This window comes from Rhea pennata, chromosome 6 (assembly GCF_028389875.1).
Source record: "Rhea pennata isolate bPtePen1 chromosome 6, bPtePen1.pri, whole genome shotgun sequence".
Lineage (NCBI taxonomy): Eukaryota > Metazoa > Chordata > Aves > Rheiformes > Rheidae > Rhea > Rhea pennata.
The window spans coordinates 21,551,531-21,570,355 of NC_084668.1; the positions used below are offsets into that span (position 1 = coordinate 21,551,531).

Genomic DNA, 18,825 nt, shown 5'->3' on the forward strand with positions numbered 1-18,825 from the left:
GTAACAGAAAGAAAGGGAACAAAGCTTTAAATGTTCACAGCACACGAAAGGGAGAACTAATTTGGCAGAAACACAGTTTCAGGCCAAGTACTGGAGAAGACATCTAATAAAAAATAACCATCAAAACAAATTGTAACATGAGGTAAACGTCCTGAGCTCAAAATTGTCAGTATCTACAGTGGCATATAATAGCCTGATTCAGATTTGGTTTCACAGCTTTCTGTCCGTATTGTCTTCCTGCCTTGCACTGAAGTACACCGAGCATTCTTCATGCTACTGCACATACTACACTCTTCCTACTACTGAGCATCCTTCACTCAATAGCGTGATGGCTAGTGGCTGTGATGGAAAGCCAATCTGCCAGCACAGCTACTTCAAAAAACAGGAAAAACTATGTAAAAAAGTCTGATTTCTGACTAGAAAAAACACTTATTTTTCAACACGATGAAAATTACGTAGAAACTAAACCGACATTAACCTTCCTCTAAACCTCACCCCATGTGGAAATTGTGGAGGACACTAAAAGTTTGAGTATGTGAGTTTCTAGAGAACTGTGTGACACAGATATTAAAACATTGTTTTCTGAAGCTGTTTTAATAGAGACCTGTGTGCTGCAGCTATTTCTCTACTAGATTTCAGCTGAGCACAAGCTGTGAGTTGGCAGGCTTGACACCACCACAGTGGCAAGGTGAGCATGCTCGTAGGAGTCTTCTTTGAAAAAACTGTACATACACAAGCAGGTATCTTGGTGTCCCTATCTGCACTTTTTAGCACTCTTCCTTCACTCCCAGTGCACCCCTCTGCTCCCCTTTCTACACATATAAGATTGAACTAGAGGAAAGAGTAAAGTTTCTTGTGGCTCAGCACACTTCCATGCCTTCTTCAATTCTTGTGCTGCCCCTCCTTATATTTCTTCCCTGCAAAACCTATTAAAGTCCCCCTAGTGCCCTGCTCAGTTTCCCTCTATTCTGCAAACTCTATGGTTGTGAAGAGAGGAAAACTAGGAGAATGCACTACTCCATCACTTGAAGGACACTACTCTATTTTCCCTATTTCCTATACCAAGCTCCCAATGCACCAATTTTAGCTCTAGCTGCCTTAGGGCTTGGTAGAAGGAATTCACGTGCATTTGGGAGGGAGGAGCAAGCAAAAGTTACTGGAACCAGTAGCATAGCAGTTTCATATTCTGCTGCAATCAGCCCAGACACAATTAGTGAGCTCTTCCCCTCTAAATCATCAGGGATGATAACAGATAAAAGGGATTCTAGCCAGCAACTCCTCTGGTGCTTGTGGGTATAAATTATAGTCGTACAAGAAAGAGCTCTGATGCAGGTTTTTATTTAATAGCACAAGTATTTTCCTAACAGCTATATAAAACCCCATGCGAAGACATCAGCCACAACCGAGAACACGCTTTCCAAACAGAATATAATACAACAGTTTACAAACACATTTGCACACTTCCTCATACACTAATCAAAATCTCAACTGCATCCATTTTCAGTTGTTCTGAAGATTTATTCTAACCAGAAAAATTTTAATAGACCTTAATGATGCTTGCAGAATGTTACAGGAGAAAGCTTTACTGATGAAGACAAAGTGCATTTCAAGTTTCTAAACAGATTGCCTTTTAATAAGCAATAAACAAATGGCTCAAGGAAAAGAAAATAATTTACTTCAAAATAAAATATTGTGTTAAATTAAATGATTTTCTTGAAAGTTGTCTGAAGGCAGAAAAATAAAAGTCTAAACTTGCAGTACGTTCATCAGAATGATTCCAGCAGCATACACACTCACAGGAAAGAAATCATAATCTCAGCTACAGCAAAGTACCCAACCTATTCAGCCTTAAAAAATGCAAAGGTGTTGTCTATCACAGCTTTATTAGTAGGCATGCTTAACTCTTATACTACTTGCTAAATGAAGCTGAACAATTTTTTATTAATAGCAGCTTTACTGCCAGGTTCTGTTCTGGTTAAAGCCACAAAGAGTCTAAGTCACACAGGGAGGACACGTCTACTAGGTGAAAGACAGAGCAAGGCATGAACACACCATGTTGGCAAATCAACTTCTTGTCTCTTTTCCCATCATAAGTCTGAAGACTTTTTACCACATCGTAATCAAGCCTTTCTGACCTTTCAAGCAGCTGCTGAAATGTTCATCACAGAACATGGTAAAGCTCTATATATCTTGTGTCCTTACAGGCCTAAACAACATTCAACCCAAGGAAAATATTCCCAGCCAATATACTAGCAGCAATTATAACAGGCCTTTTTTAAAATAAAGAACTAAGATAAGCAATTTCTAAGTGGCACCATGGCTGTAATTGTTATGTTTGAAACACTTTTGATTGGAGCGGGAACACAGATCATATTTCTCTAGGTGATATTCTCACATCCTTTTCAGTTTTGATTGTTTTCTTTTATTTCACAAACACAGGTGTCAAATACACAGAAGAATTTTGCTGAACAAGTTAAACATACATGTATTAAACTGTAACACAACCATGCATTAGACTGCAGAGGGATAAGGGGATAAAAACAACAGCAGGAATTTGTGCCACTGTTCTTTGATGTGTCTGTAGCAAAACCATTATGGTATGCCTGTTGGGGGAGAGGAGGGAAAGGATTATCTCATTTTCTCCCATCAAACTGTAGTTTCCTTTAGTAAGGGAGCAGCTCACAGAGGCAGCATGTGCACCAGTCTGTGCAGGAGGAGGCAAAGAAGGGGTTCTCATCTCAGTTCAGGCCAGCATGCATGTCCTCAGGTCTGGTGGTGATGAGCCATAGGGCATGTCCCCCAGCAGCTGCTGGAGCCACCAGCCCAGACGGAGCATGGAGGATACAGCTCTGCAAGCCTCAGGTGGCAGGGAGGGCCTGGCACCTCTCTCTGAGGAGAAGGTAGACTTACTTTCTTTGCTGCAGGAGGTGTGCTGCTGTTGAAGAGCTGTGTCATGAAGTGAAGGAGTTACAGGAAGAGGTCAGCAGGCCAAGCAACATCAGAGAAGACAGGAGACAGAGAAGCAGGACCTTCTCAGGGACTCTACAGGTTCAAGAGTCCCAACCCCCAGCTGCCCCACAGGTAAAAGCTGTGTCTAGCAAAACAGTAAGTGGTGATTCAGAAGACGGCTGGAAGCTGGTGCCTTCTGGCCCTAGGAAAAAGGCTCCTGCTTCTCCTGAAGGCTTGCAGCTGTGCAGCAGGTTCACTGCCTTCAAAGCTGAGAAGGAGCTGGGCATGCTTTGAAGCAAAGCCTCTGGGCTGATGGATCCCAAGCCACACAGTAGCACTCAGAGGAATTGTTAAGTGATAGTAGTGAGCGACTACCTGGTGCATGGGACAGATGCATCCATCTGCCAGCCTGATCTGTCATCTACAGAGGTTTGCTACTTGCTAGCAGCTTGCATCTGAGACGGTGTGAAGAAACTGCAGAGGCTCGTCCAGTCATCTGACTATTACCTCTACTACACTCCTAAGTGTGCACTAAAGATACTGCTAAGGTCAACATGGAAAGTATCAAACATGGTTACAGAGTTCTGTGGGCAGTAATCAGGGGTATGAGGGCCCAGGTGAATTTCTCCTCAATCCTGACAGTAAGTGGGAAGGCTGTGAGCAGGAGTGGACTGATACGGCATACCAGCAACTGGCAGCACAGTTGGTGTCAGTAACAGGGTTTTGGTTCTTATGACCACAACCCTACTTGAGGAGCACTATCTGCTTGGAAGAGACAGGATCCACCTAAGTAGGGCAAAAATGTTTTTGGCAACAGGCTGACCAACTGATAAGGAGGGCTTTGATCTAAGAAGCACAGGGGAAGGGAGAATTACTAGCAGCCACTTGAGGGAGCCACAAAGGTCTGAGGGAGATGTGAACAAAAGGGGACATATAACCAACAGAATAGGGATTAAGTGGGGGTACCTCAAGCATTTTGCATGTAAGTCAGGAAATGCCTACAAAGAGCTTTATGAGGAAACCTCTGATCTTGTCTCGGAAATCAGCATGCTTGGGTGCCTTTCGAAGTGCCTGTTCAGCAACACACATAGCATGTAAAATAAACAGTAGGATACAGAGATCTATATGCAGTTGCAGGGCTGTGGTCTCAATGGGTTCACACAAAAATGGTGGGACAGCTCACATAACTAGAATGCTGTGATAGCTGGATACAGGCTCTTCAGGACAGACAGCCCAGGAAGGTGAAGAAAGCAAGAGACATCCATTATTTGAGACAGCAGCTGGAACACACATGGCCAACCTGCTGGAAAGCAGCTTTGGAGAAAAGGACTGGGGCGGGGGGGGGGGGGGGGGGGGGGCACCTAGTGGACAACTGACCTGGGTGGTGGTTAGCTGGGTAACTTGGGCTGCATCAGAAAACACACTGCTAGTAGGTCAACGGAGGTGATCCTCTGCTCAGTTCTGGTGAGGCACACCTGCAGTGCTGTGTCCAGTGCTGGGCTCCCTACTACAAGACAGACATGAAGCTACTATAGCAAGTCCAGTGAAGGGCCATTAAGATAATTAAGGGATTACAGCACCTCTCATATGAGAAAAGACTAAGAAAGGTGGAACTGCTCAGCCTAGGGAAGAGAAGACTCAGAGGGGGTCTTATCAACTTGAAAGGAGGATGTACAGACTCTCTTCACTGGTGCCCAGAGACAGGACAAGAGGCAATGGGCACAAACTGAGACACAGGAAGTTCCATCTGAACATAAGGATTTTCGAAAAAACAAAAAACACAACCAAAAAAACACAATGATGGTGACTAAGCACTGGAACAGGTTGCCCAGAGAGGTTGTGGAGTCTCCATTCTTGGAGATATTCAAAAGCCATCTGGACACAGTCCTGTGCAAATTGTTCTGGGTGGTATCTCGAGCTCCCTTCCAACCTCAACTATCTGTTGTTCTCTGAGAGGGGAATTATCTCAAGACAATACTGAAGGAAGTTCAAGCCTCCAGAACGAGCACGGTTTGATGACGTAGCGTATGGGTGAATATTACATAAGTTCTCCAAAGATAACATACAATGACCAGGAAACATGAAGAAAGGCCAGTGTTTGTGCGCCCTACTTACCAACATTTTGAGGAGATTCAAAGATGCTTTACCTTTGACAAAACAGATAAACCTCTCTTCTGATTACGTTATAAGACCATCAAGCATAGCATTTCAGTCATATGACCTATCCTACTCTATTTTATGTACTCTAGTTTTCCTCATTCATACTATCTTTAATTCCTCTTATTTATGTATGGACAATTAAAGTCTCTGCTTCCTATGTCCATTTGTGTTCAGATTTTCAAGGCTGTAAATGCATATTTGGCAACTGAAGCTACGGCTTCTACATAAATATTCGTCTGCAAAAACATGACTCTATGCTGGACAAAAGACATATCTTTATAATCTAAAAATGTCAGTGGATTTCAGTTCAACTTCTCAATCTCTCTTAAGTCAGTGCTGAAACGTTCAGAGAAATCCAGCAGCATGAGAATGGACGCTTACCCTAAAATTACATTAACAAGTAGTGCATTTGGTAGTTTGAATTCCATATTCTTGTCCAAATCCAGATAGCTCCAGAATCCATTGATTCATTCCAATTCAATGATAAATGCCCTTTCATCAGTTTTCTTATGTGCTAGCATAAAAATGTTTGTCACGAATGGCACTACATTAGAACTATTTACCCAAATTACTTTCATAAGTACTGGATGAACAGTGAGGAAATAAAAAAAGTAGATTCTGTTCCTCAGCAAAGCACTGGCTATCTGGACACAAGTAACACTAGTTTACAAATTCCTTTTGTGAATCAGAATAGTATTAAGTCTCTCAAAAATTCTTGCATCATGACTAAGTAGCTAGAATACCTTTTTCAGGTCTTGATGCCCTGAACTCCCAAAATGCAGGTCGTCTTCACTGTGTGAGGCAGGTGTAAAGGGAGTTTGGGACAGCCTTCCAAACACAAAAGCATCAACTAGCCTTAAAAACGTACAGCTTTTGCAGGTGAACGTCAAGGCAAATGGAAGGTGATTAAAAGCAATGGTCTGAACTGTGCTCTTAACAAAAGTATGCACAACAGGGTTATACTTACAGTATTGTAAATACGTGGAATTACACTGATTTATGATTTTTAGATACTACTAGAAGACTGCTATAAAAAGGCAGTACGTTTGCATTTGGCCCTTATTACTACATCATAGGGGTGCAGTGTTCTACGTATTATTCTTGGTTCATTGCCCATTTCGTAGAAATAAGTGAGAAAGGATAGATGAAGTGATTTATCCAAAGCCAACAAGAAAATCTATGACAGATCAGGGAACTGAAACAAACTTCTTATGCCTATGTAAAAATAAGGAGGAAATTCTTTTCTGGAGTATGTAGTAGTATGTAAATGCAATTTCTTGATCAACTTTAGTTGAAATATGCTGTATTGACATGTCTTTATGCAAGGATTACATCTCTCTCAGTAGAACCATTCAGAGAAAAAGGGAAATAAGTTAAAACATGTACAATTCTAATCTGGGTTTTATTGTTTTAGAAAACCTAAATGTTCCTTCCAAAATAGGAACTAAACTAATTCATAACTTTAGCTATTAAAGAAAACAATGAAAGCCTGCAGCCTTACAAAGACAAATTAACACATATTAGAAAACATATTTCACGTAAATCAGAAAAACACAGAGGGAATAAAAAATGAATTTGAATGACTGGCATTTAAACTGCACTCAACACAAAAGCAGCTTGGATCATTGTAGTCTCCAACCAAAGGCAGTCTGTAGGAGGAAAAACTTTACAAGCTACTGCCAACATTATCACAGCTGTAGAAGAGAGACAATATAAATGTCAGCTGGAACAGAAAATGCTTGACAAATTAGCGAGTGAAAAGATCATGACTACCACAAAACACTGAATAACAATTTATTATTACTGTGCATGTTGTTTCTGGTCAATGCTTATTCTGACAGCATACACCAAAGTCACAAAGATTTAAGAATAAATTAAGCTGTTGACAGAAGTTATTTGTGCTCCTCCTTTCAAGCTGTTGACGGAAGTTATTTGTGCTCCCCCTTTCAAAATAGGGCATAGAAAATTAATATTCAAACTCACAATAGCATGCATGAGCTTTCCATGAGAATGTCTGCTTAACCAGATGAACAAGGCAACTTTAAACCCTATTTATCAAAGGTTAGCTCAAATAAGGCCATAACCCAAGCCTGCCTGATACAGCAAGAGCTCTAGCATCAGAATGCAGAAGCTGCCCACATTCCTCAAAGCTCAATGAAAAAAGGCTACAGTAAAAGGAAGCAAAACAAAATTCTTGTCTTCTAAGTGCTGATGTGCTTGCTATATGTACATTTTAGAGAGACTAGGGAAAGAAGAATCTACTATTCATCATTGATTCTTTTGCAATCTCTTACAAGTTTATTTTTGTGGGAGGGAGTGACGAAGGAAGGGAGTGAGTATTTTCTGAATATTAAGATCTTTCTATTTCCTTATTCACAACTATTGAAAATAGCTGAGAACTGGGAACACTAACAGATTGGGCATTTTATTTCATTAGCTATTAAAAACAGACACATTGTGGGATACTAGTATGTACACGCATAGAAAATACTGCGATTCATACATAGCACACCCACATGATTTAGATCCCCTTAAATCAGTTCTTTCAATAACAGTAATACTACGCATCTACTGTCTTTTTTCCTCATTCCACAAAAAGACTACAGGATTAACAATTCTGGTCGATCATCCTAGTATTTCAAGTATTTATGCTACTCCTATCAAGGTTTCTAGCAACTGAATATTTGGGATGGAGTCCTGGGCAGACTTAAAACAACCTTTTTAACTCTGCCCTGCAAAAGAATAAAAGGTGACCTGAAAGCACGATAAATGAGATGTCTTTATGTAAGCAAAAATGACTGTACTAGTGAACATTAAGCACTCCAGTAACAAAAAGGTACCTTGTTGACTCTCTATATGGAGGAAAGGCAGGTCACAAGCTCAATTATGTTCCTGAATTCTTGGAGAAGGACGTACATGAAGACCCCATCTGTCTAAAACACACATTTGAAAATCTTTGTGGAGCCCTAATACTACTCCTTATTGATTTTTAGCTAGAGAACAGCCGATGCCACTCTACAGCTTGCACTCATCGACCTAAAGAAGGCAATCTATACTCTCAATTTGAAACACACATCCTTCTGTTGTCTTTCATTTTCCTACTGATGCCCTTCTGCTACAGCTGCCAGTACAGTATTCAAGATAATACACGATCTCACGTACCACGGAGATCAGGAATGACAAGCTTGTTACTCAAACACCTCATCATCTTTTCTATTTTCTGCCACCTGCCCTAGTAAGAGCTCAAACTGACTGAGGCAGAAAAGGGAAGGACCTTAAAGATCTCTCCCTTTTCCAGATAGAGACATGTTCTCTCTTCAAGACTGCACGAAAAGCATGCACTTTCCTGCATGCTTTGTTCACTACACAAAATGGTGAGCACTTTTGTGGCAGGAAAATAAAGAGCATGAGAATTTTTTGTAATGGCCATGAATGAGTGCAGCAAAAATGAAATAAACTTTAGCTCAGAAAAGCAAGAAAATGCTCTTCAGATTTGTCCGACTAAATATTCTGTCCATTCCAAGAAATCCTATTAATTTACTCCTGGATTTCAAGAGCGTTTTGAAAAATCAAGGTGACAGAAACTGACCTGGTGGTATGTTTTCAACATGGTGGAAAAATACCCACAGTCAACCATTGAGTACACAGGAAAGGAAAGAAGCAAAACAATCAAGTGGTTCTAGAGAAAGGTATGAAATTTTACCTAACTACTCCTCATGAGAATTTATTACTTTAAAAAGCTCTAAGTGTGTATTTTGGAAAATTATTCTGCTTTTTAAGAGATCATGCTGCTGAATTTTACTCTTAAGAACCCTTCCCTATTTATTGTACACCGTTACTCTCACCAAATATTTATCATCATTACTTCATACAGCCTTTGAAACACCAGTAAAAGCTACACAAGTTTCAAAACACTGTTTCAACTAGCTTTTTTAGCATAAGGAAATGTAGTAGTTCTGGAATTTCAAGGATTAATGACTCGCAAAAATCCAGAAGCCAAACCTAAATCTCTCTTCATAGAAAAATAGAGGTTTTAGTCTCCTAAATAATACCCAAAGGCTAAGAGCACACAGTTACAATCACCTGAGAGATGGCAAGTTCATAAACATGGAAGTAACTACTGCTTTCCACCCTGCATCTTGGTGCAACATCAGTTACCTCCAGCTTTTTCAGCAAGAGGTGGAGTAACAGAGAACACAGAGCATTCACACTGGGCATAAAGACATAAGGGCTCGAGGCAAGAGGGGAACCACTCAACACAAGTAAAATGCAGACAATAAACTGGCATTCCAAAAGAAGCTGAAAAAGCTTGCTTCCAAACACACTTCCTCTTCTCTAGCATGTTCAAATATATGCCCTGATACAGGATCATCCAACAGGCATGGCAACACGGAGTCTTGTCAGAATAACACTTAATTTGCCTGAGGCAAATTTCAAATGAAAGACTAGCCTAAAAATGCAAGTACATCAGTTCTGGAGTGGTAAAAAGAATTTCAATCAAATCGGACATCAGAATTTTGCTTCCTGAATAAATTAGTGTCCAAAATTTCTTAATGCCTTCCATTAAATTTGCATGGTTATGCCATTTTTTGCCCCAGATTTTGAAAATATATACTACCCTAGGCAAAATTTTACAGGAGGAAAATTGCAAGCTAATAAATTAAAACAAATTAGAATTTGAGCATTTGTTATTTTGAAATATTACAAACAATCATTGGAATCAACATTTTTTTTCTCTGATTACTGGAACCCAAACACTGAAGACAATCATTTTGTCAGCTGTAAAAACAATCCTTAGTGTGCTTCACTTCATCAAAATATTTAGACACATGGTACAGAAACCTACGGTCCAGTTGCTCTCTAAAAATTTTATAGGGAAATAAATTTTTGGTTTGTTCACGACAGCTTGAATGACAGATGCATCTGGCAAAAGAGGAAAGAGTCCTTCACACAACACACTTACACTGTGAAAATGCTATATAGACTAAATACATAACAGGTTCAGAAGTGAATGGATCCATTAGTTGCTCTCTAACATGATGATATGCATGTAAACATTAAATAAGTCTGCCAACTTTTATTGCTAGAAACAAGGAGGAACCAGTCAACTGACGTTGTACACCTTAACCTCTCCCTGAGACTGTGGTAACTGCTGCTGTGGGAGACAAGGTATCCCCACTACGCAGATCCCAGAAGTTCCTGCAGGAGAAGTGCTGAATCTCTCTTCAATTACCAAGTAGTACTCGCACTTCAAAGAGCTAAAAAAATAGTCTCAAAAGCTTTCACTTCTGATGCAACTTTATGAGTATTTACCATCCTTGTTCTTCCTGTTATTTTACAGGAAAAATGATGATGAGAAATGGGACATTACAGAACACAGTTTTAGCCCAGCATTCTGCTCTGCATATGACTCCATCTAAAGAACAGACCTGTTCCTCTATGCACATCGTAAGTCTGTAGATCAACTGGATTTTATAATTTTTGCCTTTAGCACTCTTGCAAATCTTTCCTAAATATTTTCCTGAGATACAAAAGTATATTTCAATCGCCACATCTTTGCATTTATTTCCACCCCAATGGAATGAAGGAAATTACCACAATGTAACATTTATCCAATCACAGTACAAAACCCTTTTGCTTAAAACACTTATACATTTAATCACAGCTTCGTACTTTGGGTAGAAGACATCTTAGAGAATTTATTCTTCTACAGAGTATGTTCACACAAAAGAACATCAATCTTTTTGCATAAGAACATCTACATTGTAATCACATTTTTAAAGGAAAATATTTGAGGTTCAAGATAGAGCATGAATTCTGACATACATACATTATCCTTATCCTTTGTACAATGGTTGAGGTACTTCAAGAGAAGGCTAGTCCCCATTCAACCCAGTTTCACAGGTCAAGGGAATGTCCTAAAATCATTATTCGTTACTCTGAAGTTTCCTTGAATTTATTATACTTGGAACTCTTTTTTATTTTAATGTAAGCCAAAAAATTTTTCAAACTTGAAAGTTTGAAGACACACCTAGGAGTCTTGTTTTTTCTCACCATGATTTATACAGACTACCTTATTAAGGGGATGTACCACTACCTTTCTGAAGGCATTTCTGCTTTGTAGGAGTCAAAAGGTGCTAAGATGTTATAGCAACTTAAGCCTCTTAAGCCATTCTGCTATTTTTTATTGCTATGTCTGCCATGTTTGTATACTACAAATGTAATCATGTGAAAATTTTTCTTAATTTTTCTTCTTCTCCTACTTGGAACGGAAGTTAAACAGAACTTTAAATGTTTCATGTTCATGTACAGGAATAGGTAAGGCAAGGGGGGGGGGGGGAAGCACACAGGCCTGAGACACTGCTTTGACAGCAAGCATTTAATCTGGTATGGAAGCTCTACTTCTGGATTATCTAAATTAACCCTTCAGGGTCAAACACTAATCAAACCCCCACCTCAGAATAAAAATTAGGTGTGCAAGCCATCATTCAGGCTACTGAAGTCCCTTCCCTTTGCAAGGGCTTCTGCTGAGGTTTGTTGTATTATGACTTTCATAGTATGGAGAGCTCCAAGCTCTCCACTACACTGCCCACAACTACATGTAATGGAAACTTTCCCAGGGAAAAAAAAGTCATACATGCAGGAAGGACAGATTAGGCATGTTCTGAACCTTCAGAACTACGCATCACTATGCCCTGAAGTCTGAAGGTTTAAAATTCCAGTGTTTCAAGGTGACTCAGCTACAGGAGGAAGTAACATCCTCAGCACTTCAGATGTCCTGGGTCAGGAAAAGCACAAGAATATTTTTGCATATGTATCTAATTCACTAGAAAGACACAGAAACATCAGTTCCTTGAATTCCAAGTCATTTCCAATTCCAGTTGGATTCCTTCAATTTAAAGTCAACTGCAGCTATCAGTGTTTGCAAATATGCCAACACAGAGAAGCTGCTATCCCTTTTAAAATTTCATTTTAGAAAAAGAGTATTTAATTTACTTTGGGGTCAAGCTTTCGTAAATTAAGTTTTTCTTAATTTTTTTCACATTTTTCTTGAATAATTTAGACTGTACCTCTGATGGAGTTAAAATATATGCTCACCCCTGTCGAGCATACCCTTTCAAAACAACTATTAATTGTTTGCTCTGAAGTGTGTTATATCATGTTTAGGGAACATTCACCTTTAATGAAACAGGTTAGTAAGGAAAAATTGAGTCACTGGAGCAAATTCAAAAATATTTATTTCTTCCTTAATGCAGTACAAAGAAAGGGATTGCAAAAAATGAAAAGGCTAAGTCAGCTAAGAAGAGAAAGATGAGAATTTTGGAAAAGGAAAAGCTACCAGCATAAATTACTAGTTCAATTTGCTGCTGGACTAAATTACATTGGTAAAAAGTTTGGAGATGCAAGGTTATTACATTTTCTTTCATAAGTGAGTACTGCATAATGGAGACAGAAGGTTCCAAACTATATAGCTGGACTTCAATGCTCTCTATTGGTTTTTGAAGAGCATCATTTCTTAAGGAATATAATAGCTTAAAAGGATTTATCACAAAGATCAGAATTCTGCTGGAAGAACAGAAAGATGGTCAGGTTTATATGTTTATGATGCCAGTTTGTCTTTATAGATCCTGTGTGAAACAAGAAGGCAGGGCCCCTGTGAAGATGGCCACAAGAACTTACCTGCACTCACAGTTTCCAAGTGGAACATGAGGGAACTATCAGAGAGAGGAAGACAACAGCATGAGAAGCCAAAGGGGGCTAGAGGGAATCAGCACAATACATTACTAGAGAAAATGCTAAAAAATGGGTAAGAAGCTCAGTGTACCAAATACCCACCTTCTCCCTAGATTCCCCAGGGAATCTCTCCAGGAGATTTCCTGTCCAAAGGCTCCTTCACCAAGTCTTTCCTTGCTGTGATAACGCCACTTAGAGACAAAGTGCAGCAGCTCAAACTATGGAAACTATTGTCACATGAACATCTCAACTATATGTGATTCCTTGCACTTTGCCAATTCTGCCTTCCAAAACCATGTGGTTTTGCATAAGATCATGCACATACACACAACCTGTGCTCAAACATGTGAGTCTCAAATTTTAACCCGAATTTTTTCAAGAAATTGCAGTTTTGCAGAAATTCCAGTAACATGACAAATATGCAGGGTTATCAATTCAATATGGCTTTTCATTTTCAGACATGTTTCCACTTATTAATTCCACTATATAAAGTGTTTCATTACTGAAATTTATTAACAGCAAATCACTCTCTGCTTTAATGTACAGTTTAAGAATAGTCCTCTGAGGCACCAATGTGTGTACCCGTACTGAGGAGGGCATTTTCAATCAACTGGGCAGAAAAACACATAAATCCCCAGTTTTTATAAGTCACAATCTTATTGTGTAACCAGATATCAACAATAAGTGTACATTCAAATAGGCTTTAGCATTTAAAATTGCAGACCCTGAGCCATTCGTAACTTAGCGATGCTTTCAAAGCCTGCATCATTTTACAATCCACTGAGCACTGAACCCTGTTCAGCAGGTGGTGCTGTATGTTACAGACACTGCTGCCCTCTGCTGGCTATGACTTTCCCACACAACACAGGTAGGATGTACACATCTTTTTGTCAGTTATTCATTTGAAATTTCGCCCTTTCACATTATATATTATGTTACGTAATGTTTACCCAGGAATGCATAATTTGAATAATCTTATCCACAAGCTGCTCTTCAGTACTAAACAGGACTTTGCATACGCACTCCTACTATTCCAGCATATCTCTCTGCTCTGCCTCTCAGTCTACCTGTTTCCAATTAAACCTTTAAGTTTTCAGCTCCTGCCATAATTGAACTTCTTGAGCCAAGAGCACTCTACAGTTAAATTCATTCTGTTGCAATACTACGAGGTAGCATAACCCTAAGGATGTCCTGCTTGACTTGCATTTCTCTAGTAGTTTTCCCCACGAACTTCAGGAATACCACTAATATCAAGTGTAGAAAGAATAAAATGTCATATAACAAATAAAATCACAGTTTCACGCTATTTCTGAAAGCTTTACAAGGTCTAATCGGGAAAGATTATTTACTTCTCACTTCTTCCAGAGTGTTGGTTCTATTTTTCTTTTTTTTCTTTTTTTTTTTTTTGGGGGGGGGGGGGGAGGGGAGAGGGTCAGCTTGCTTTTTAGAACTAGGAAGGCTAAAGATTCAATTTGTATGAAAGCAAAGATCCTCAAATAGTTATTTCCTTAGTCTTCCAGCAAAGCGAAGACAGATGGCAACACTGCGTCTGAGCCACCTTGCAGCCACAGAATCCTCTTGGGCATTCACAACCCTGCATGACTTTCCTGACAAATGTCCTGAGAATGAACAAAATCACAAGCAACAACCACTCTGCTGCGGCAGTTTCCACATCCCCCAGCAGTCCCTGCTACTTCTATGAACAAAGACAAGACCAAAAGGTTTCTGCTGCCACCTTGCTCAAGAGAGCCCAAGGAGAAGGAAGCCTCAAAATACTAAGCTGGCACGCTAGCTGTGGCAACATAGCTACCTTGACAAAATAATGATTTGGACTACAGACTGGGGTGAGATCTAATAACATCATCTAATTTCATTCAATCTCTTCCTATTTAGGACATCTGTTAAAATCCAAGAGAGGCAAGAAGCAAGGACTATCTGTCACTGGATATCACGAGAGTAAAGTTGGAGGCTTCAGTTCTTGGAAGGTGAATGTAAGCAAAGCTAGCACCTTCCTTAGCAAGAGGCAGAAAAACAAACAGTTACGAACCCATAGGACAAGACAGCACTATCTGTGCTTGCGGCTAGTTACAAAACTTACTTCCTGATCAAAGAAACCTACTACCAGCATCAGGCCTGAGCTTCCTTTATCCTGCCTTGATTCTTTAAACTGGACTCTTTCAACAGTCCAGTCTTAAGAATACACTACACTTGCATTTCAGAGTAACGAAACTCTAATATTAAAGGCTTCAACAGAATAGATAAATTCCAAATATTTAAAGCTACTGGTCTGACCAAAAAGCTTTAGAGCTTTAAAGTTTAAAGTCTCATTGTACACTAACCTCATGTTAGTCCATGTTCTACACTTTAATTTGTCTCTGAGTTTTAACTTCTATGTGTAACTAAATCATGTTTGGGCTTTTATCACAACCACTAAGGTATCAACCAGATATTTACACCAGAACTCCCACACCATCACAGCCTTTTAAGCTGCAACATTCCAAAAACAAATCTTTCAGGGATGCAGTTGCTGAAAGAAGCTGTCAAACCAACTGCAATGCCTAATGACGTAACCATGACCTTTGGGAGCAGAGACATCAGTTCACCTACTGCTAGAAATTCGTCACAAATACATTAACCACAGAAAGAAGTCAATGCTGTTACTCAAAAGACAATCACTCTTCACAACAAAATTGAATCCTGAAGTTCAGCTATGATATCCTAGAAAGCAGCAAACACTATCCAATAGAGCAAGAGCGTTGCTTTTCAGTGATTAAGACAGATCTCATTAGCTCTTAAATCCTGACAGAACAAGCAATATAAGTCATTGTGAAGATGCATATAGCCATCTGAAGTACAAAGACTCTCAACTGAATCAACTGATTTCACTCATTGCTTTATTTTGCATAAGATTAGCTCGGTATGAGAAAGAATGAATACAATTTTGCAAATGCTACACAAATGGCAAAAATGTCCTGTGAAAGAATGGATGGACATGCAAGGAACTTTATACAGAATACAGGTATCCCACAGTACAACTTTATTTAAGCATCTCCGGCAGAAACGCTGACAAAAATCCTCGTCTGAAGTGACAAAACAAAGCTCATGCAACAAGTGTCTGTCCCTGAAAATTCTTTCCACTTCAATTATTCACCAGTGCAGGCACCACCTTCTGATAATGTGAATTTCTGTGAATTTATACTTTCAGTAACTTCTTGAAAACAAAGAGCCAACGTAGTCTGAATGCCAGTTTCTCCTCTAGCTTTTCTAATATCTGCCATTGCTAATCTGAGTTCCACTATTTTTTTGTTTGTAGCAGTTCCCTCAGTAAACTGAAGATTTAACCCTCTGTGATGTAGTGGCTTCCCTGCCACAAAGGGAGCCTCCTTGCCAATAACATACACCATTATTTAACCTAATACAAAAAGGAGGAACTCAGTACAGAGCAAAGAAGATAAAGTAAGAAGCCAGAATACTTCTGAAAGCCATCCTACTCACAGCTGAGCTGCTGTTTTCCAGAAGAAGTGTTCCAGTATAACACCTGTTCCTTCTCAAGACATCAGCACTGATGAAATAAGCATTTCCTAATGAAGCTGAGTATCACAGAAATGAAATGTAATTTTTATTAATAATCTGAGCTCGACAAACTAATATAGCTCTCTGCTTTACAAAAGCCAGCTGTACTAGCACTAATTTTTGGTGAGATGCTTGTATCAAAATAAATCCATCACTAGAACTTCACTGTGTTGCAAATGCATGCCTTGTTGAGGTGGTATCAGGTTGCTAAAGCTGTCCAAGAAACCTGGGGTCTAATAGTATTTTCCCCATTAAACAGAGGTAATAATTAATCTCTTCCACAATGCTAACATGCTATTCAGGTCCATCTCCCTAACTTTGCTGTACTACAGAGCAAGAATTCCAGCAATCAATAAGGATATTTCTACTGAAATTCCAATAAAAGCTGTTATCACATGAATTATCTCTTTATGCTGAATGTCAGAGATTTTTTTCCAGTAACTTAAAACCCTAAGGTTTAAAGAGCTTCTATTAATAGTGTAAAGCAATACCACCTTGCCAAAGCAGAATTCGAGTCCCATTATTACTCAAAATTGATTTTAACTAGTAGCACTTCAGACAGCTGTAAAATGAAAAGCAGATACATGTTTTGCTCTGTTCACTCTCTAAAGCTAGCAGTCACACAGGAGACTTTCAAAATTAAAGAAATAGGATTATAAAACCACAAAACTGACACAGGGCCTTTGGGTATACAGAGTACTTAGAATTATAATTAATTTTTTAGTGTGACTGTATTTCAAAACTGACTGTGAAATTCTGGGAGCTGTTTATAGTTTTCCTCCTCTACTCTAAAAGAGTGATTTTAGTCACAAATGAACAAAGACTTAACACAGTCCAAAACTAAAACTACTTTGACATGTATTAAAACATGAGATTATACAACAGGAGCAAGAGTTTAACAGGGATGGACATGACCCTGATCCAAGCAGGTGAGAGCAGGCTGCTCTACCATAACACGACATAACAAGGAAGGCTGTAATCAGGGCTCTCATAGCAAGTAGTCACATTAATGAAACCCACTGCAGAGTGCCATGCTAATTCCTTTGAATTAGCAGTAGTACATAAACAGATTCCGCACAGAAATGGCAAGGAATGTTCCCCCTGAACAAGTCAATTACAAAAAAGTGTTTCAGTATTAACTACATGAAGTGCCAGGAAGAAGGCCATCATTTTAAAATTAGCATAATTATAAAACACAAAGAAATGCTGGGGCAAGGAAATATACACATAAAGGTGTAATTTACCACTCTAATATCACAGAATTTTAAATATACACTATAGGAGTTGTTTAATCTTCTTAAATTGAAATTTATAACAGAAATCTCTCCAAAACCCTGAATGTTTTACTCAAACATAGAACATGTGTATCTACTTTCAGCATCACACAAACCTGAAATCGCATTACTCAGAACAGTTACCAAGTATTAGCTGTAAAGCAGCAGCAAAACATGAGAACACTATGTCAAAAGAAAGAAAAAAAAAAAGAATTAAAACTGAATTTCTAGGCAATAGGGCAAACTAACCATATGCATGACAAATTCAATGAAAATTAAACTGCTGCAGGGTAGATTTGATACCCGTGCTAGCAGTGGTACCACAGATCATTAGTTACAGGCATTTCACACCAACTGCTATAGAAGAGAATTCAGGCAATAATGACAGAAGCTCCTTCCATTTCTTGCCCTAGAGACATTTCTTCTTCCATTACAGGGCTTACCTCTTCCAAAAGTGACTCTTAAGACATCTTACATGTCACATGACAGTTTGACCAATGAAACTTACTTACAAGAGCTTTTTTAAATAAAAGCCCACAGTTTTAATATTGAACAGATACATATTTTATGGCATTTTAAACAGCAGCTACATGCAAAGCTGTAAGCAAATTAAGTTTTAAATATCCAATGAATTTTTAAAGAGTACTTTTAAAATTTAGCATTTTCACTAGCTAAAACCTATTTTTTTTCATTTATGCTGTGATTAAAATGTTCATTAATTTATTAGTGTCTCTAGCATCTTACAGCTTTGTTTTCTTAAGAGAGTCACTTGGGACCCAAATTAACAAAAAAAAATATATATATATAGTCCAAAGTCATCCAACAAACTATGGCTGGCTGGTGGTGCATGAGCTACTATGCATTCATTTCGTGATTCCCAATTCTAAGTTATTTATTTAAATAAGCATATGTACATATGCATATATAGGTTAACAAATGGTTCCTATAATTGATCCAAATATATAGCTGGGAGAGGAATTAAGAGGCACACACTCTATTGAAAACACAACTGTCACTAAAATTTGGCTAAATTACTTTTGTAATACCCAAAATGTAAAATTAAAAAAAAAAAAAAATCCAGGTAAGTCAATTTTTTTTAATGTGGGCATTGCTGCCACCACCTGGCCAAAACGGT

General features: G+C 38.8%; 1 protein-coding gene across 3 annotated transcripts in view; it reads right to left on the bottom strand.

The window, feature by feature from the left end:
- STK39 (serine/threonine kinase 39) overlaps positions 1–18,825 on the bottom strand; it is a 139,189-nt gene that overhangs the window by 48,749 nt on the left and 71,615 nt on the right. The gene's annotated exons all lie outside the window — the stretch shown is intronic.